The sequence below is a fragment of the Lepus europaeus genome, chromosome 4 (assembly GCF_033115175.1).
Source record: "Lepus europaeus isolate LE1 chromosome 4, mLepTim1.pri, whole genome shotgun sequence".
Lineage (NCBI taxonomy): Eukaryota > Metazoa > Chordata > Mammalia > Lagomorpha > Leporidae > Lepus > Lepus europaeus.
Genome location: NC_084830.1, coordinates 73,518,894 through 73,539,847, shown reverse-complemented (window position 1 = coordinate 73,539,847; position 20,954 = coordinate 73,518,894). Strand labels below are relative to the sequence as shown.

At 43.2% G+C, this 20,954-nt stretch overlaps 1 protein-coding gene across 4 annotated transcripts in view; it reads left to right on the top strand.

Moving 5' to 3' along the window:
* The window catches only part of SULF1 (sulfatase 1), a 193,266-nt gene that overhangs the window by 26,025 nt on the left and 146,287 nt on the right, over positions 1-20,954 (top strand). For 3 of the 4 annotated variants that reach the window (XM_062188383.1, XM_062188382.1, XM_062188380.1), the window contains exon 2: positions 14,716-14,810. The gene's annotated coding sequence lies outside the window, so the exon portion shown is untranslated. Of the gene's footprint in view, positions 1-4,071; positions 4,234-14,715; positions 14,811-20,954 lie in introns of those variants that run through there. The other variant, XM_062188381.1, reaches the window with a different exon arrangement.

Genomic DNA, 20,954 nt, shown 5'->3' with positions numbered 1-20,954 from the left:
TCAGGGAAGAACAGTGCTGTTGCGCCCAGAAATCTCCAGGTGAGGATGATAAAAATTAAAAAGAGCAGATGGAAAGCTCAGGGACCTGGGAACGAATAAAGGTCAGTTTCGGCTGACATCATTTCAGTTAAAATTCATCTCTATTTGCAAATAGCCTCTCCGTGGGTAGAACTCCAACGGATGAGCTGTTTGGCACGCGTTCTCTGCGAAGATTCCATGTCATCCTAGCAGTCACGTCTCGTCGCCGTTTTGATTGCCTCCTCTTCACCCTGTCAGTAGGGAGTCCTGCCCTAGGGTGGGTTTGGACACCAGAGAAATGACATCAGCCCTCAGAGGCACTCACAGTCTGGGAGGAGGAGGCCCCCGCCATGCAGGCCACAGGGTATCACACTCCAGGAAGCAGGCTTGGGAGTAAGGAGAGGATGTAGTGCCCCCAGCTTCCCTGTGAATGTTATTCATCTACATTACAGCCTGGGCTAGTGGGGAAGTGACAACCATGAGGTTGAGCACCAGGTGGAGCGCGGCTGGTGTAGGTGATGGGGAAGAGGATGGGTGGGCGACCTCTTCTACCGCATAAGGAGAATATCAGGTGGAAGCAAGGAGCCCACAGGTAGACCTCAGGGCCTATGTGATTTTAGACCTGACAAGCCAAGCCAGCGAGCGCTATGAGCTGTGCTGGCTTATATGATGCCCACACACTGCCTTGGCCAGAGCTGATGTCTGTAAGAAGCTATGTTCCCCACACATGTTGTGTCTCCTGTAAAATGCTTGAGTCCCTCTAGACCAGTTTGATAAATGTAGAGTCTTCTCTGGCCAGCACTGCACGCTTTGGGTTGAATGGAAAGTGAGGAGAGCCCTGAATCATCTGGACAAGTGACAAAGTTAACCCTTTCTTGGACTTTTAGCTGTCACGAGTCAAGTGTTGGCCAACTTCAGATTTGCAGCTCAAGGGATCAACAAACAGACTACGGGGGGAGGGGGGCCACAGTGAACGTATTCCTGCCTCCTCTTGTTCACTGTCGAGACACAGCAGCAGGCAGTGAGCTAAGCCTTACTACACGTTCTCGGTCACTGTCCCTGCAGTGCAACAAGTGAGGACAGAGGGGAGACGGACAGTAGTCTCTAGCCGAACCTGGACATCTGAAGTAACCTCTGGGCCTGTCGCCCTCAGTCATAAGTCCTTGAGCAAGGTATTCAATGTCTCTGTGCCCCAAGTTTCATGAGCAAGTTAAACCACATCAAGAGCCTTAGAATACTTTTAGTAGCAAAACTTTTTGTTTCAATCAAAATCTAAAGTCACTTTATAAAACAGATAGAAGCGGGCCAGCGCCGTGGCTCACTTTGTTAATCCTCCACCTGCAACGCCGGCATCCCATATGGGTACCGGATTCTAGCCCCAGCTGCTCCTCTTCCAGTCCAACTCTCTGCTGTGGCCCGGGAAGGCAGTGGAGGATGGTCCAGCTGCTTGGGCCCCTGCACCTGCACGAGAGACCGGGAAGAAGCTCCTGGCTCCTGGCTTCGGATTGGTGCAGCACCGGCAGTGGCAGCCATTTGGGGAGTGAACCAATGGAACGAAGACCTTTGTCTCTGTCTCTGTCTCTCTCTGTCTATAACTCTACCTGTCAAATAAATTAAAAAAAAAAAAAAAAACAGATAGAAGTGACACTTCTTCCTTTGGGTCCAGGGAGTGCAGCCCAACTGCAATTGACCTGGCCTCTGCTCACGTTTTCCCTTTTGCCATACATGGCAGAGGTTCCTGGAATACCTCCCTGAAAGCTCACAGCTCCTTGGAACCCAATTTGAAAGCCAGCAGTTGAGATAATACCTAAGATTTCTTTTAGCTTTCAGAAGCCTGGAAAAATCTTGGACCATGCAGTCAATTTTAGGCTCATATCCTAGTCCTGTAACTTTAGTCTGACCAGACTCAGTTTTCCCATTTGCAATAGTTCTGTTAGGATGGTTTCCAGGTTAAGAAACCCGGAGAGCCTAAAACACAGAAAGACTCAGTAACAGCAGCACTCACAGAGGTTATGGCCTTGACCTGAGCAAAACAAAGTGAGGGAAGAGCCTACATTGAACTCCAAAGCTGCAAGATTTCTTTCTGTCCTGAAGCCAAGCCCTCAAGAACTAGAGGCTAAAATTCTTTCAAACTTGAATTGGTCTTGATTGTTCCAAATTAGTGGAGGCGGGAAAACTCTTCTAACTCACTGCACATTCTGTATGCAGTGGAGAGCGTGTACTGCGAAGACACACCCCGAGTCTCTAAAATGACACCATGGCCGATCTCACCGCCACAGATGGAATTTCAAACATGTTGTTTTTACCAATGAATAACAGAGACAACGTCATTAGGAATGCTTTAATACAAAGCCACAAGAAAATCAGTAGCTGCCAGCTCCTGTTCTGTATTTCACCCTGTAGCGTCAAACCTTTCGCCAGAGAGCTCTTATTCATTTGTTGAGCTGCTGTTGTGCGAGCCCACACTCTTTCAGCCGTGGAGGTGTTTCCCCCATACAAATGCATCCCAGAGGTCTGTGATCTCTGAAAATCTCACCTTTGAGGAATGTCCCTGGCATTTTGGAAAGCCAACTCCACCTTGCAGGTCCTTTAAATAAAGAGCAGTGGCATTGGTGCAAAAAAAAAAAAAAAAAAAAAAAAAAAAAAAAAAAAAATTGCCAGCGGGCCTATTTCCCAACAACAGTGTGTCCCAAAGGAAGCTGCCTCTGTCAAGTTCACATGCTCCTCTTCATGTTTTATCAACATCTTTCCTCTCTTTTGGAACTTACAAAAATTTCCCAACAAGCCACCAATCCCACAACCATCAGTACTTCATCACCCAGGAGGCTATGGCCCCTTGCACTTCTCACTGCTGGCCCACGGAAGCTCTCCAGGGTCAACTAAATTCTCATTAGGCACCTGCTTTATGTAGGGCCCTGTCCTAGGCCACCAGGGAGACCAACACAAGATCCCAAACCTATGAAGGCAGGCAGCCTAGGACGAAGCAGAACAGAGAATCAAATCCAAGAACTGGGGCAATCAGGAAGGCTTCGGTGGGTGAGCTGGGGTCTGAACCGGGGGTGAGAAGGAGGCATGTGAGGCAGGTAGGAAAAGAGGAACTGAAAAGCCATCTTTAGAGAATGATTCATATTCTAGTGTGGTGAGGCAGGAAGGCAGGAGGGGAAGTGGAAAATTAGCGTGGGGACAAAAAATTGTGGGCTTTGAATGCCAGCACGAGGAATTTCTTCACATGTTGGGGAGAGGTGCCAAGAGCAAGGCGGGGTAATAATAATCTAAAGAAAATAGGAACAGCAAGGCAGAGAAGCCAGGGCTCAGCATCACTCAGAACTTTTCTCAGAGGACCCAGGAACTGGGGGAAAGAACCCTCTGGCTCTGTTTATTGCTCCCCCAGGGAACAGGGCAGAGCGCTGTTATACAAGTTTAAAACAGAGGGTTTGGCGGGCACGGAGAACTCCTTGCTTACCATGTAAAGAAAACAGGAGACCCGGAATCAGGAGAGATGGTAGCAGCACCTAGCCTGAGCGGAGAAAGCGCAGTGTTTACCAAGCCCTGGGCTCTGGACGGCCCGGCTTGGCCAGCACCCCTCTTCCTCATGCACCCCACCGTGCCCCAGGCGGCCGCTGTGCGGGGCACCGGGAGCCGAGCCGGGGCGCAGCCTGGGAGCCGGGGCCGCGGGCCACTCCCACCGCGCCGGTGGCCAGCAGCGGCGCACTGTTTGTTTGCCGAGGTTTGCATACACAGCTTGCCTTGACTTCTCTTTCCCCCCAGTGGGTTCAGCAGTGTCCCGAAATTCACCCCCAGTGTAATAACTTCTGCCTCTGCTCCTCCTCTTCTTGGAACCGCCTTTTGTTTGTCTGGCAGCGCCGGCTTTTCTGGGGGTGTGCGATGATAATAATACGCGGGCTTATATAACCCTCCTCTTACTGCCAGTACTTCGCAGACAGTCCCTAATGAGTCTCGGGACCGCTGTCAGGCCGGGCGGCCGTCCCGAGAGTAGGAAACCCTGAGGCTCCGAGGCCAGAAAGCAGGGCAGCGAGGAGCGGAGGCCGGGCCTTCCTGGCTGCCGGCGCCCCTCGGAGGTCAGCGGAGATAACCAACAATGAGTCTCCCCCTCTGGAGGAGGAAGGAAGTCCAGCTGCCACCTTATCTGCGCTCCTCTGCCTCCTCCCTGTTCCCAGGGCTTTTTCTCTAGAGAAGATTGCGAAGGCGGCTGTTGTAAGTATGATGCTCTGCTTTTGCTTTGGAAAGGAAGAAGACACGCTTTCCTTCCTGCCCTTGCACGGCTCGCGGCGTGGATTCCACTGAGACAGGCAACGGGTGTCTCTTGGCCGGAAGTCCTCCGCCCCAGTCTAGACCTCCTAAGGACACTAGGAGGGGCAAAGGGGTTTCTGTTGCTGCTTCATGTATCAAAATAGCATCCACACCCGGGGCTGAAACTGGCCGCCTTCAGGGATCCTGGTCAAGTCACCCGAGTATACACACACACACACACACACACACCCCTCCCAGACAAGAGCTCTGGGTCTTTACCTGCTCCCTGGCGACCAGCCCACGACAACACTGGTCTTTGGTTTCTTTTCCCTGAGTACTGTCAGTTCCAGTGGGATATACTTGTTGGAAGTTTCGTTTCACACTATGAAACAAACCCCATCTTTCAGGGTAGGCTTGGAACTTGCTGGCTTTGTGTACACTGTACAGGACACTGTAACTATAGTGGACATGTGGGTTTTTATGAAGTCTTTCTGTGTGTAACTGCAAGAATTGACAGTAGAAGAACATGAACACTAAGTTCCTAAACATCAGCAAGATCCAAAGCCCTGCTATTAAACTGTGCTGGAAAGCATGCTGAATTGTTGCACTATTCGGCTCAGAGGTGATGCTAGTTACTTGGTGAAATTGCTTTCAACAGAAGGTGAACTTAAAACTCTAGAGTAATCATAGGGAAGGTACAATTTCTGAACGCTTAGAAACTATGATTTGCTAATTGTACAAATCAAGAAAATAAATTCCATTAGGGGTAATTGTACAATTTATAAAGCCATGATTACAACTGGGTGTGTTATGACATATAGAAAATTATTGTCTTAATTTTAGGTGCAGAAAGTAGAAAGAGAAATCCGTAATAATATGGAAAAGCAATGCCTCTCATTTTTAATACCATGAGTACTGTGATTAATCCATTGAGCTTAATTGCCTATGTCTTTTCATAAACAGATGTGAAAACCATATATATTATGTACTAATATATGTGCATATATATATATATATTTAGTTTGAAATTTTATGTTTGTTATATTTATCTGGTGCTTGGTATTTTACATGAGAGTTATAGTCTCCAAAACAGAGCAAGTTGAGAAGTTTCATATCAAATTTCAAATTACAATAGGGCTGTTTGTTCATTACTTATTCAATAAACATGGAAGGTGTTATAAAATTGGCTAATTTTAGGATTCAATTGAAATGGCATTTCCAAGGAGGATTCTCTGTGGCTCCAGAGATAGTCTAAGACATGGTTAAAGTTGAAAATGAGACTCGATCCTAGTTGCTTTGTATTTAAAAGTGATCTGTCAACACTAGATTCCCCACTCGAGCTAATTTGATTACAAAGAGCAGTCACATAATCTCAACATTAGTCTCAAAGTCATACTGAATCACAGCACAAATAATAGACTTTGATGAGCTCTGGATTGGAGGCTTAGACTGGCTATCACCCTGTTATATGACCAGCAGCACGACCCTTAAGATTTTCAGTCTTGGGTTTCACATCTATGAGATAAAATCAAAACAACTTGCCCCAAAGAGAGGATTGTTGAGAGGACTAAAAGGACATAATATCTGTCAAATATCTAACCCAGAGTCTGAACATAGCAGTGTGTCAGTCCGTTTTAGGGCTTTGCCATTGAATCTCTTTTGTTTCATATTTCATTCTGTTCATTCATTTATTGAGCATCTACTATGTGTTTGTTGTATTGAATTTTAGATAAGCAAGACCTGTGGAAGGACATTCGCCAAAGAGCAGGACACTGGAGGGCAGGTGTAAGAACCCTGGGCTTAGTCACTGACTCAAAAGGGCTAGAGCGTGCGGTAGGGTCAGCCATGGTCCCAGTCAGCAGGATCCTGGTGCTTCATGCCAAGGTGTTTGAGCTGATGAGCTTGGGGGGGGAGGGGGGCTCATCTGTGAGCCAGCTCTGATCCACATATTTTATTTAACCTGTTCACATCAATTTAAACTTGGTTCCAGATATCACTAAGACACTTATTGGCTCAATGAAGTATTTTACTTGTTTGTACTATTTTGTTTGCAGCAAACCCATGTCTGAAACGTTCTAGCACAAGCTGTTTCACTCTCCCAGTTGGACACTTCCAGGATCACTCTTTAATCAATAGAGAGAAACAAGAACTTTGCATGGGCTAAGAAAGTGGAAAACAGATGTGATATGTTTTAGAAAGGCTCATCTGGTATCACATATGAAGTGTGGGTCAGGCAGAGAGGACTGAGAGTAGCAGTACTATGAGCGGGGAGACCAGCTAAGAGACCACTGTAGTGTAGAGTGAGAAACTGCTGAGGGTCTGAGCAGAGCAGGTAGACAGTAGGACACAGATTCCAGAGATACTTAGAAGGTAGAACTTCTTCGACTTGAGAACTGAATGAGGGGAATGAAGGAAAGAAGACATCTAGAATGTGATGTGGGGGCTTGTGTAAGTGGACAGCTATAAAATGAGAAGAGAGACTGGTTTCTAGAAGCTTGAGTGAGTTGGGGTAGTGTCCGGTTCAATATCAGTAAGAGGTTAAACTGCACTACTAGGTAAAAACAAAATGTAGTTTCTTAAAAAGCATAAAATTGCTAGATTTTTCCCTAAAATTCTTGGAAGAAAAGTAAGGATTGAACTCCTACTCTGACACTCTCATATTCCCAAGAAACATCAATATCTGAGTTCCCCGGGCTCGGAGGTTCAATTTTGTGTCCCTGCTGTCTTTAATCTTGTATTCCCATTGCCCAGTACACTGTCTTCCCATTAACTGTACAACAGGAAGGCCGTGTCTCAGACAGTCTCTCTGATAGCCATGCATCCCCTCAAAGAAAGTCCATCTTCACTGCCTATGAGCCTTCAGAAGTGAGCAGAGATGAGGAGAAACCTTTGTGGCCTACCAGAATACTTACTCCTAAAAATCACACCATCAGAAAGAATGAGTACTCATTCACTGAAAAGGAGCCCTTTACTTAGCGGGGTGAGTTCACTTTCCTGGAGCGAGGGTGCCCTTTCAGTCTGAAGCGAAGGAGGTAAATTCTAACCTGACCACTAATTAGCCTACACCTATTTCACCCTTCTTCAGTGGGCCAGGCAATTCTTCTCATATAGTGTGAATAGTGTGAAACTGGAAAGGAGGGGTGAGTAATGTTTGTGATTTTTTTTTAAATGACAACTTGCAAGAATTTTAGCATTTTGAACGACTAGAAAACAATCTGATTAGCAGGCAGGAAGCTGGGACTTTTTCAGTCTATGAGGTCTGATTACCTGATAACCTTGGTTTTCTCAGACCCTTCACCCCTTCTGTACTCAGCACTTAATCTTCTATGGCAAGGCCTCATTGGATTTCCTGGATTTCGGAGCTGTTACCCCAGCTGAGCACTTCAGAGCAAATGCCATTTATTATGAAAGGGGCTTAGCCCCAGACTTTGTGGCTAGTCTTGCAAAGTTGTATAATATTTCTTTCTGGTAGGTGAACTATATTCATACATTTAAAAGCAGGTTTTCAAAGCTATTTCCGTCTCTAAATAGAGTTTTATCTCTTATGAGAAAGAAGGTATTTAGTTATAATCTGAATTCCTTCCGGCTTCTGATAACTCACTTCAAAATTCACCAAGCCTGAGAAATGATCTTTGACTTTTGAAATGATTTAAAAAAAAAAAAAAAGCTTTTCTATTTTTGCTGAAACACTTTTGCCATAAAAAAAGAAGACTCCCAAAAAGGAACTGTTAACAGCTCAGCTATGCAAAATAATCACCAGATATATACTTTAGAATTCGATGAGTTTGCCTCATAGCAAAGCAGATCATTTCAAGAAGGAGCAAGATGCATTTGGGGGAATTCCCATTAGCACAATTGAAACGTTGAAGAATATACTGGGCTTCCATATATGGTGTTGGCCATTGCACTTTTAGGTTACTCATGCCATTTAAAGTCTTGGCTTCCTAAGCAAGTGCTCTGCTCCTCACAGTCTTTGTGGGTTTGCTGACATCATGATTTACTCCAGGCCGGGTGCTGCCACAGCCACTGTGCTTGCCTATGCAGTGTTTGAAGAGTGGAGCAGTCGCAGCTGTGCAGTCCCCCAGACACCTGGATCCAGAGAACTGCTGGATTTTGCTTCATTTCTGTGCTCCGTGGAAAGCTGGAAGCTCCCCAACTCTCTCTTGGGTTTGGCTTCCTGTTCACATGTTTTCGGGTCCCATGTCATTGTGTATGAAGTAATAGTCCCACATGCGTGCACCATCCACAATGGCAAGACTTGTGTGGTTCAGTGCAAGGTTTCTAATGAGGACATTTTGGACCTTCCAGCAATTCTTTGGGGAAAGCAGTTTGGAACCGGTTATTGCTTTCCAAGGCGAAGGGAACAAAGGCAGAATGCACTTCAGCAACTAGACTAAAGCCACGTTTAGGAGGCAATGAAAGAACCACTGCAAAAGAAAAAGTTGCCTTATGTAGCTGTCTAAATGTGCATGTGTGTGTGCGTGTGTGTGTGTGTGCACAGTATAGAAAAATGTCCAAAATTCACAGTTTTGAAATATCAGTTCCTGTTGCAGCATTCCGCTAACTATGAATGAATGAGGCTGGTGTTTTACGCTGAGGACTGTTATTTTAATGACATTTCTCGGCAGCAACATCTGATGAGTTTATGAAGTTGGAGAGCCAGGAAATTCAGTTCCATCTCTGAACAACTGAGGAAGCCAAGAGAGTTGAATTCAATCATGTAGCTGCTTTATGGCATGGATTCGCAAGTGCTAAGTGCAATAACACACTAACAGAGAGAGAGAGAGAGAGAGAGAGAGGAGAGAGAGGCCAAACCAAACTTTTAAAGTACAGCTGTGCAACGATCGAGCTTAACTTCCTGACATATTATCAACAGGTGAAATTCTGGCACACATCCACACTTATTTGTGGATGGTAATGTGAAATTAATGGGCATACATGCCAACGCTCTGTGGAATTTTGGAGCAAGAAAGGATTTTGGAGGTATTCCAATCCTAACTTCCTTATCCTTTCATTTTAGGAATGAAAAACAGAATAATTTGAGCATTCTCTGTTTCTGTCTCTGCCACACTTGCATGGGCATCCCTCATCCCCCTGCAACACACACATGCACACACACACATACACACACACCCCTGAGTCTTGTACTGTGTCATTGCTTACAAAAATATCATGGGTCTGACTTAAGAAAAATAAAGAGGAGGGTCGGGTGTTTGTTGCAACAGTTAAGACCTCCACATCTCTTGTTGGAGTTCCTGGGTTCGACATCTGGTTCCTCCTCCCTCCCTTCTAGTTTCCTGCTAGCGTGTATCCTGGGAGGCAGCAGGTGATGGCTCAAGTAATTGATTACCTGACAGTCATGTGTGAGATTCAGATTGAATTCCTGGCTCCTGGCTTTAGCCTGGTGCAACCTTGGCTGTTGTGGGCATTTTAGGAGTGAACCACTAGATAGAACCACTGTGTCTCTCTAAGGAAGAAAAAGAGAAAGAGGAAACAGATAAAGGAAGGGAAGGGAAAGGAAAAGAAGGCTAGAGAAGAGAAAGGAAGAGGAGGAAAGGGGAGGAGGAGGGAGAGGGAAAAAGAAAGGAGCAAAATGACCCACACAGCAAGGTGATCAGTTCCCTGGTCCATTCAAGGTTATGGAGCCCAGCTTCAGGGCTGTGGGCAGACAGTTTGTTCTTGCTTGAGGAACCACTCAGGTCAGATTTTGTAAAATGAAAATCTTGAGTAAACCCTAAAACAGACCAAAGATGAGCCTGTGACCCAGACCTGAGTACACTTGACAGTAGTGTTCAGTCACTATGTGGCAGCCCCTGGCATCACATTGTGATTACAGGATAATATGGACAGGAAGCCGAAGACATAACCCTCCCTCTGAGTTGCCTTGAAACCCGACAAAGAGACAAGACCATCACCCATGTGAGCCCAGGAGTTAGTAGCAGGGATTACGTCACCAAGTGTGCAGCACAGATTTCCAGTAGGTTGTGGTGAGGGAGATTCATGAAAATTGAGGTTGCTGGAAAATGGAATTTCAGCTGATCCCAGAAGAGCACTTGGAATTTTAATATGTGGAGGAGAAAACAGCACAGGAATGAAAGTGTGGAAAGAACCACTTATTGGTGGGGCTTGATGACCCACGGCTGACGTGGGCTCCCCAGCAGCAGTTCTCAACCTAGCAATGAACCTGGAGCCCCAGCATTCACTTCTGATATTATCTCTCTCAATGTTTCTAAAATAGATGCCTCAAAACTAGGTATAAGTGACTTCACATTGGTGAAAATGTACAGCCATCCTTTGGTATTCATGGGGATTTGTTCCAGAACTCCATGGATACTCAAACCCATAGATGTTCACATTCTTCTGTAAGATTACACAGTTTGTGTATATAATCTACACACATCTTCCCATACACTTTAAACCCTCTCTGGATTACTTATCATCCCTAACATGATGCAAATACTAGGTAAAAAGTTGTTATGCTGTATTGTTTGGGGAATATGACAAGGGGGAAAAGTACATGTTCACGACAGATGCATTTATTTTTGATTCATGGTTAGTTGAATCTGCAATTGGTGATAGCACTGTCACACAGTGGGTTAAGCCACCACTTGTGACACCTGCACCCCACTTCAGAGCACTGGTTCTAGTCCCAGCTGCTGTGCATCTGACCCATCTCCTTGCTAACGTGCCTGGGGAAGCAGCGGAGGATGGCCCAAGTGCTTGGGCTCCTGCCACCATGTGGAACACCTGGATGGGATTCCTGGCTTCTGGCTTCAGCGGGGTCCAGCCCCAGCCATTGCAGTCATTTGGAGAGTGAATCAGAGAATGGAAGATCTCTCTTTCTTTCTCTCTCTCTCTCTCTCTCTCTCTCTGTGTGTGTCCCTTTCTGTCACTCTGCCTGTCAAATAAGTAAAATATAAATTCTTTTGAAAGTAATTGATTGTATCTATAAAAAATAAAAAATTGCTGATGTAGAACCTGCTGACCTAACTACATACTAATTACATTTATATCATTGAAAATTCAGAATAAGTTATTAACTTATGTAAATGGTAGTATTATAATCACTAATATTAATGTTATTTGTAGATGATTTCTTGTTGAAACTAAAGACAATTTTGTTTTAACCAACTACTCATTACTGAAATTGGAAAGACAAAAGATTTATTTTAATAAAAAAAGAGTTCTATTGCATATTTAGTGTGATGCCTGTGTGTCAGGAACTGTTATTAGTTGGCCCACAAAGAAGAATGGATCCAGGCAGCACATCTGTTAGGGTTGAGCTGTGGAACTGAGAACCGTGATGACGTGGTCCTCTCATCACCTTCTATTCTGGGGAACAAACAAACCTGCAAATCACACACTGGGCATATTCGACATTCCCTTGCATACACATGTTAAGCAGGTATGGAAGCCGGCTCTGTTCTCTCTTCAATAGCCTGTACTAACCACATTATTACATAATTTTATCACACATTGTCATTTAGTGATCAGAAATCGAAGTCTCCATATATAAAATTTAAGAAAATTCTCGTTTCATTCCATGAAATTGTCTTTATAAAAACTTTTCATTGTATTTGAAAAGCAGAGACAGAAAGAGACAAGAGAGACAGAAATACATAGATCTCGATCCACTGATTCACTCCCCCAAATGCCTGCAAAAACCAGGAATGGCCCAGGTGAAGCCAGGAGCCAGGAATTTTATCCACATTTCCTCTGTGGCTGGCAGAGACCCAAGGACCTATGCTACCTTCTGCTACCACCCAGGGTTCACATCAGCAGGAAGCTGGCTCAGAAACAGGGTAGCTGGGACTCAACCAGGCACTCCTATAAGGGTGACAAAACTACTGCCCCTCATGCCTGACCCTGAAAGTGTCTTCTGCTTGCAAATGCACAAGGGATATTGATTATGATCAAAGCATTTTTTTTTTTTTGTTTTTCACCCAATTAAGAATAATAGCCAATGTTTGCCAAACACTTATTTTGTGCCAGGAATTCATCTTGAGTTTTAACATGGATATTTTCCTGTAATCCTCACGTCACAGCACCCTAGGGGGTAAAGCATATTTTTAGCTTCCAGAGAAGGATGCTGAGGTATGGAGAGTGAAACTCGCTGAAGGTCAAGTGCTGAAGGTCAATGCTGCAGCCTGGAATTCAGACACCGAATTTAGTAACGGATTCAGAACCTGCAGAAAAGGTGTTTTTTTGGCTGTTGGTCTATGCCAGCACAACCAGAAGCAGATCTTTTGGCATCCTGTTCAGATGTAAATTTTGGCTGCCGGAGATCACAAATCGCACGTGCAACTATAGGCATAAACATTTTTGTGGGGCCGGGCGCTGTGGTGCAGCAGGTTAATGCCCTGGCCTGAGGCGCCGGCATCCCATATGGGCTCCAGTTCTAGTCCCGGCCTCTCCACTTCCAATCCAGCTCTCTGCTGTGGCCTGGGAAAGCAGTAGAAGATGGCCCAAGTCCTTGGGCCCCTGCACCCGCGTGGGAGACCCGGAAGAAGCTCCTGGCTTCCAGTTGACACAGCTCCTGCCGTTGCAGCCAATTGGGGAGTGAACCAGCGGGTGGAAGACCTCTCTCTCTTTCTCTCTCTCTTTCTGTGCCTCTCCTCTGTCTGTGTAACTCTAACTTTCAAATAAATAAATCTTTAAAAAATTTTTTTGTGTCCTCTAAGAAGGTATTTACAAATTGGGCATTTCCGTGATGGCCATAATAGTTTACGATATTTTCAGAGCCTTGGAAACAGGATGTAAACGTTCTCCACCTCCCCCACTGCCTGAAGGAAAAGCCCAGGGGCATGGGTGGGGCATGCCGAATCACACAGCAGGCTGTTGTCCAGCCCGGAGAGACACAGCGAGGATGGTGTGGGAGGCCAAGGAACACAGCAGCCACCCGCCGGTTGCTGAGAGGCTCCACTGCGGCCATTTTGCCGTGGGAGTGGTGCGTCCAGAAAGCAGCCCAGGACCTGGGACTGCCCACGTGGAACCTGAATTCCCAGGGCCGGTTCAGAACAAGTGATTCCGGGTCTATGGAGGGAAAACATTGCGCCCGAGAGTCTCCTCTGTGCACCAGCACACAATTGCGTTCACCAGTGGAGAGGTAGAAAAGAATGCTCCAAATGAAATGCCTTCGTTTTAAAAATTCTTTTTCTTTCTTTCTTTCTTTCTTTCTTTCTTTCTTTCTTTCTTTCTTTCTTTTTCTTTCCTTCCTTCCTTCCTTCCTTCCTTCCTTCCTTCCTTCCTTCCTTCCTTCCTTCCTTCCTTTCTTTCTTTCTTTCCCTCCCTCCCTCCCTCCCTCCCTTCCTTCCTTCCTTCCTTCCTTCCTTCCTTCCTTCCTTCCTTTAATTTACTTGAAAGGCAAAGAGACATAGATCTCTCATTCACTGGTTCACTTCTCAAATGCTCCCAACAGCCATGGCTGGGCCAAAACAAATCCAGGAGCCAGAAACTCAATCATTGGGTGGCAAAGACTCAAGTCCACCTGCCCTAATCTGCTGCCCCCTTCCCAGGATGCCCCTTAACTGGAAGCTGGAATTGGAAGTGGAGCTGGCATTGAAACCCCAACACTTCGACACAGAATGTGGACATCCCAAGCAGCATCTTAAGTGCTCACTCCAAAATGCCTGATCAAATATTAATATTTACATAGCAAAAGAAATATTTTTAAGCATAAAGGATATTTTCAATTACTTAATGGAATGTATTGTTTTCCTGTTCTGTCTTATTTCATATCAAATGTAATCTCTTATATGAAGGAGCTTAAAAAATGGAACGAAAATATAGAGGTGATTTTTTTCCCATGAACTTTTTGAGTCCCTTTATATATCATACCACTTACTTATATAATGTGTATATGCTAAAATGTGTTAGTCTGTGTTAGTCAAGGCAATGATACAGCTTCATGGAATCCTTAATGTGTTAAACTGAGGGTTTCCTCTTATTTAAAGTGTCTAAATGTATTTTAGTCACATCTCTCAATTGTCATGAATGCAAAATACAAAATTAACCACTTGTCGTGCTTACCATTGCTACTCACCAAATAATAGTTTGCAGCAATTTTCAAAGAGTTTATGATTCAGTGTATTTCCCTTTAGATAATAGGTTTCAATATGTGCAATTAGGTGTTATTCAACCTTTCACCTTGGAACATTTGTAAACTTTAAGAAGAAACATTTCTTTATTAGTTCTGTGATATCCAGGGAACAAATGTTCTGAGACAAACCTCATGGAATATGTTTCCTTTGATAAAGAGACCTCTACAAAAGGACTGGCTTGCTCAGTGCTTCAAAGGCTCTTGTGAATGGTTGTCAGAAAATCAGTCTGCATGAAATTTGGAGAATATGATTGTTAATGATATTCTCCTTTGAGGCTATGAAAAGGCAACATTGGAAATCGCTGATAAATTGCAACTGATTTGGCATTTGCTCTCTTCCATTGTAGCTACCGAAGGCCACCCACCACCAACTGAAGAGAGTGAATTCAGCCAATGACATGCAGCTTCTTCAAGGCAGAATAATTGCAGAAAATCTTCAAAGGTACCCACACCAAGTTTTTACCTCTTGGTTGATTAAACCAAAGGCCACCTGAGCATTCTATGTCACCTGCAGGGGGATCTCTTCACAGATGGGGAATTTTAAGAACTAGCTGGAGCCCAGGAGGCAACAGGTCCCACCCCTTCTGGCCGCATTCTCAACTTCTGGGCTGTGGGAGCTAAAAGGGACCTTAAATGTGGCAGAGCCGCGTCATAAAATCAGGCATCAGGAATGTCCAAGGAGCCATCTGGAAAATGGGCATCTAACCCATGAGACATTCTTAACATGCTCTGAACTGCTAGGAAGCTCGGGGAGGAGGGAGGGGCAGTGGGAACAGGCCAGAGGTGTGCAAACATCCACGACATGTTCTGCAGGGTCAGAAATGGAAATTGAGCAGATGTCCCCTGCAGTGCTCACTGTTTGTCCTCACAGTTTCTTGGCTTGGCCAGGTAAACACTAGCACCAAGAGTGCTACAGGGCCAGGGAGGGTTAGGGAGATCCTCCACCTCAGCCATGTGGCCTTGGTGGCCAAAGCTGCCTCGGAAACTTGTTCTGAAGAGTTCACACCCCCATGAGTCTTTTCACAAACGTCAGCTTTGGAAGTTGCTCCCTTCAATACCCAACCACAACAAATGCAGTGGAAACTCTTGAATTCCTTTTGGTTTCAGATTGCCCCACCTCAAAACCATTGGCCTTCGCTTCATTTTCTTTCTAGCCTGGTGTTGGTCCTGACTGGCTTGGAATCCAGCCTCTAATCACCAAAAAGTTCATGAACCCCACACACAAAAACCAAAAACTAAACAAAAGCTCTAAGTCTGGCCTGAATTTTCAGTTTGTCTCTGGAGGAGTTTTATTCAGCTTCTCTTTCTAATAGTTCTGGAGTCAAACATTTTAAATTCGTTCTGCAAATGGCATGGGAACAAGGGGATGGCTGGAAGGCCATGGTAGAGTGGTTCAGCTCCTTGACGTAAACTCCTGAGCATCAGCAGTTTTCCCTCCGAGTCTCAGAATTCTGCAGATGGTCTGGGGTATTGCCACTGCCTTGTACCCTCTGCCTGTCACACACAAGCTGAATCAACAGTAAGACAGGACAAGTTGGAAGTTAGTTCTCCTTACTTCGAAACTCCAAACCGGAGAGGAAAATATTCCCACACAGAAACCAGGAAAGATACACGCTTAGGGGTAAGTTCAATCAATTAGAACCATGACTTTATTAGAGTTCTTTGGCTTCTTGAATCTGTTTGCCAAACTTTTCTGTGTGAATCTCCAGCCCAGTGCATCTGCTTTGCTGTTAGAAAGAAAAGAGACTGGCCTTTGGTATCATACTGTTTAAAACTGCCTGTAAAACAGGCTAAAAAAAAAAAAAAAAAAAACAAAAAAACTCTTAATACTGGAGATCACCCAATATCTTCCCAGGAAGTCCGTTCAGATGGGACATCTCCAGGCATCTGTCTTACTTTGTCTTTGGTGCTTTGCAGCAGTGACTTCGGGAGCCTCATGTTGTTCCTTACTGGCTGGTAATCTTTGATTTGCGGTTTCTCCTCCTCATGGGTAATTTTGCCACTTTAATCTTTATATCCTGTTTCTTTCTCAGCATATCCTTATTATGGGAAAATAGAAATAAACGTTTAATAACGGACCACAGTCAGTTTTCAGATTTAACGCACAGGACACTTCTTACAAACCTGAGGATTCCGTATGAGAGCTGGCTTCAGTCTGCGTTTTCCATCCTTGGGCTGGAAAATTCAAATTTCATGTCTGACTGGCTGCCAGCTTCCAAGATCTCCGCCCCTCCTTATCCAGCTCCACCATTGGAGCCGGATTAGATAAGAAGCTGAGTCACTTCCCCCCACCACATCTGTGTTCAGGGATCCGCAGAGCTCTCCTCTGGTGAACTTCGTAGAAAGAGATGGGTCCCTTTTGTGTGTGTTCATACAGTCAGGTGTATAAAATAAGGACTACTTCACGGACCTTCAGGTTTTGAAATGCTGCCCGGTGAAGTTGGGTATAAAGTTCTTTCATTTAATATTTGCCCAGCTTTAAGACTGTTTGACTGCAGCTCGTTGAACTTGTCATTGCCTCGAAGGTATATAACCTAAGAAACAGAACCTGGAGATAATAGAAGCAAATTTCAGGAGCTGCCCAGTCCTCTCTGTCTCCCAGCAGATTGCCTGAAGATAATCTCTCGTTTCAGGGAGAGATGGATTATATTCACATATAATAAGACACCAAGAGAACAATTAAATCTCACAGCTTGAGAAAGATTTCTGAGGGTTCTGACCAAACGGGCTCACACCTGTGGAACAGATTGTTAATTTTTGTGGAGCCTGGGTTTTGACTTGATATACACCTGCCAAAATATGAATGCCTGTTTTTGTACCTTCTGGACTCAGATATTGCACTGTTGGTGCACACAGATGGGATAATTTACAATAGCGGCTGTGCTGGCTATAAGGAAATTAAGACATTTTCTAACCCCACTGATGCACAGTTGGGTGGAAAATTTTCTCATAAACATACCTTAGCTGCGCTTCATTGTTAATTTTAAAATGTTATTTTTGTTAAATTCTTTTTTTAACTTTTATTTAACAAATATAAATTTCCAAAGTACAGCTTATGGATTACAGTGGCTTTTCCCCCCCATAACTTCCCTCCCAACCACACCCTCCCATCTCTCGCCCCCTCTCCCATTCCATTCACATCAAGATTCATTTATTTTTGTTAAATTCAATACACTAACAAATTTAAATAACTTTAAAATTCTATAACTAAAACAAATAACTACATCTTTTTTTGATATAAGATGTAGACCCAAAAAAAGTCTAAAATTATTACCATCTCAGTATTCCGTAAGCATTCAATGCTTGCTGCAGAATATAAAGATTGAATTTGGGACTGGTGATCACCTTTTTAATCATATATTTTATTAACAATAATTATACATACATATGGGTACAGTATGGTATTCAATACATGTGTATAACGTATACTGATCAAAACAGGGATATCAGCATTTCTCCTTTGACATTGCTTTATGATTGGTAGCTTGCAGCTTCTATTTGTTCACACAACATATACTGTGTTATTGTGAACTATAGTCTCACCACTATGCTATGTAACACTAGGACCTTATTCCTTCAATTTAACTCTGATTTGGTATCATTATCCAAACTCCCTTTATTCCTCCCATTATCTCTCCCAGCCTCTAGTAATCACTATTCTGTATTCAGATTGAGAATTTTTGCTCCCAGATATGACAAAGAACATATGGTATTTGCCTTTGTGTGTCTGGTATATTTCACTTAACATGATGTCCTCCAGTTCCATTCATTTTGTTGCAAATGACAGGATTTCATTCTTTTTTATAGCTGAATAATATCCCATTGTGTTAACCTACCACACTTTATTTATTCATCTGATGATGGACACCTTGGTTGACTCTATGTCTTAGCTACTGTGAACAATGCTGCAGTAAATGTAGTGGCACAGGCATCTCTGCGATACAATGATTTCATGTCTTTTGAATGTATGCTCAAGTAGTGGGATTGCTGGATCATATGGCAGTTCTATTCCTAGATTTTTAAGAAATCTCCCATCCTGTTTTCCATAGTGATTGTACTAATTTACATTCCCACCAACAACATGTAAGAGTTACCCTTTCTACACATCGTCACCAGCATTTGTTACTTTCTTTTTTTGATGATAGCCATTCTCACAGGTAAGGTGATAGCTTATCTAATTTTGGTTTGCATTTACCTGATGGCTATTAATATGGAATATCATATATATTTACATTTGTTGGGTATTTGTAGTTCTTCTTTTGAGGATTATCTTTTCAGATCCTTTGTCAGATAAGTAGTTAACAAATATTTTCTCCCATTCTGTCAGATGTCTCTGCATTCTATTGATTGTTTCCTTTGCTGTGTAGAAGTTTCTGAGTTTGGTATAATCCTTTTCATCTAGTTGTGCTTTTGTTGCCTGCACTTATAGAGGCCTATGAAAAACGTATTGCCTACACCAACATCTTTAATTGGTTCTCTTATGTTTTCTTCTAGCCTTCTAACAATTTCGTAGTTTTAGATCTTACATTTAGATACTTGATGCATCTTGAGTTGATTTTTGCATATGGTATGGGGTAGGAATATAATTTTATTCTTCTACATGTGTATATCCAGTTAATCAATTGGTTGTATGTATGTGGATAAATTTCTGGGTTCTCTATCCTGTTCCATTGATGTATGTGTTGGTTTTATGCCAGTATTGTGCTGTTTTAATAACTATAGCTTTGTATATGCTATGAAATCAGGTATCATGATGCATCAAACTTTATTTTTTTATCTCAGGTTATATTTTGTTGTGGTGACTTTTACTTTGCTTTAAACATTTCTCATTAAAGAGAGCAATTTATTGTCAAAAACATCATTTTAAATTATGTTTTCATTGTAAAAACAATGTAATAACAGTCTAATACAACATTTAAAAAAAGCTTTAAAAAGCCGCATTTAACCTGTCACTCAGTCTTTTCTGTGTGAATGTATACCAAGAGTAATAACAGAAAATCAATGCTGCTTGACTAGCTTGACCCACATATGGTACAACCTAATATTTTGCATAATTGCAAACATGGAGAATATATAATTTTAGTCTATTTTTAAGCTACTTTTTATAAGAAAACTTCATAATTTTGGCATTATCTTTATAGTTGCTTTACATTTGTACATCATGTTCTATTACATGAATTTGAGACATGTAAATTGTTATTGCTTTTAACTTATGAAGAGGTAACACTCCAAAAACTAAGTCAATGCCTTTCTTCACGCAGTCTTCTATTCGATTGCATTCTAATGTCAGTTTTTAAAACCAGTATCTCTTTCTGCATCATTCTTTCCTCCCTTTGAGACTAAAATAGTTGGACATGTGTGTCTTCGGTAATAATGTGATACACAGTTGTCCGTATGTCTAAACATGCACATTTGCACGCATATACCTACTTAGGCCAATGGGTCTGTGTACTCAAAACCAATGAGTCAGTGTTTAAAGAAAATATAAAACTCTATTGGATGAAGAACATGGTGCCCATCAGGCTGTGCCACCTTTAGAGCTCCTCTCCATTCTCATCTGGATGACGCTTGCACCAGCAGATGGCCCTCGCAGTATACTTTGGTGGCCAACAGAATTGGGCATTGTCTGATCAGGCAAGGAAGCAAACCCCAGGGATGCTGACTGGCCAAGGGAAAGCCCTTCGCTCTTGCTATGATATATTCAGACAGGAAGTTAAGAGGAAACTAGCTATTTAATGCAGTTTAATTATAATGAGGGTGAGGGCTGTGAGACATTCAGAATTGGGGATCAAGAAAGAGAATGGGATGATGTCATTTTCACTGGGACAGTCACTGAAATGAAATCAGGTCAATTCAACAATGGTCTTGTTCTATGCCCAGAACCACAAGTTGCTATGAGATTATCAGGGTACTTTAAGAAGTTCTTGGAAAACAAAATTAAAAGACGCATAGTTTTGTTGCAAAAAGATTTTGGAATCCACTCGTATAAAAGGTCTTCAAAATCATCATGGAAAACGTGTGTTACGAAAACATTGTGTAGGATTTCAAATATTTTTTGGCACCAAAATAAATTTATCTTTCAATTCAGTTTCCCATGATCTTTTTGAAGTTCCTTATACTTTGCTGTGATGCATCTTGGGAAGAGTTCAAGGGTACCTTGCTCAAATGAAGATATTTCCACCAAAGACTTTAAAACAGCTAAGAAGTGAATAATCACTTCATCCAGTGCTGAAGTGGACCACACTAGGTTCACAGCATTTGAGATCATGGGGCCACCGTTTAGAATGAAAGTGTCTGGGTTCTTACAACACAGCACATTTATAAAAGCAAAATGCGATCACACAAGTTGGTGTCAGGGCAGATGTTCTAAATTGATGATCTTTTTTTCTTAGGATAATTTTGAATGGTGCTAAAGCTAAGATGGACTATCTTCCTCAGTAGAAAATTTGAAGGAGCCACTTCCTGAAAAGAAACACTCCTTTGTGCCACATTAGGGCAATTGTGGGGCTGATTAATTCTGCTTACAGAGGAAGCGTTTGATCTGTGTTGATCTTGAGTTCCTAATTGCGGTGGCAAACACACTCGA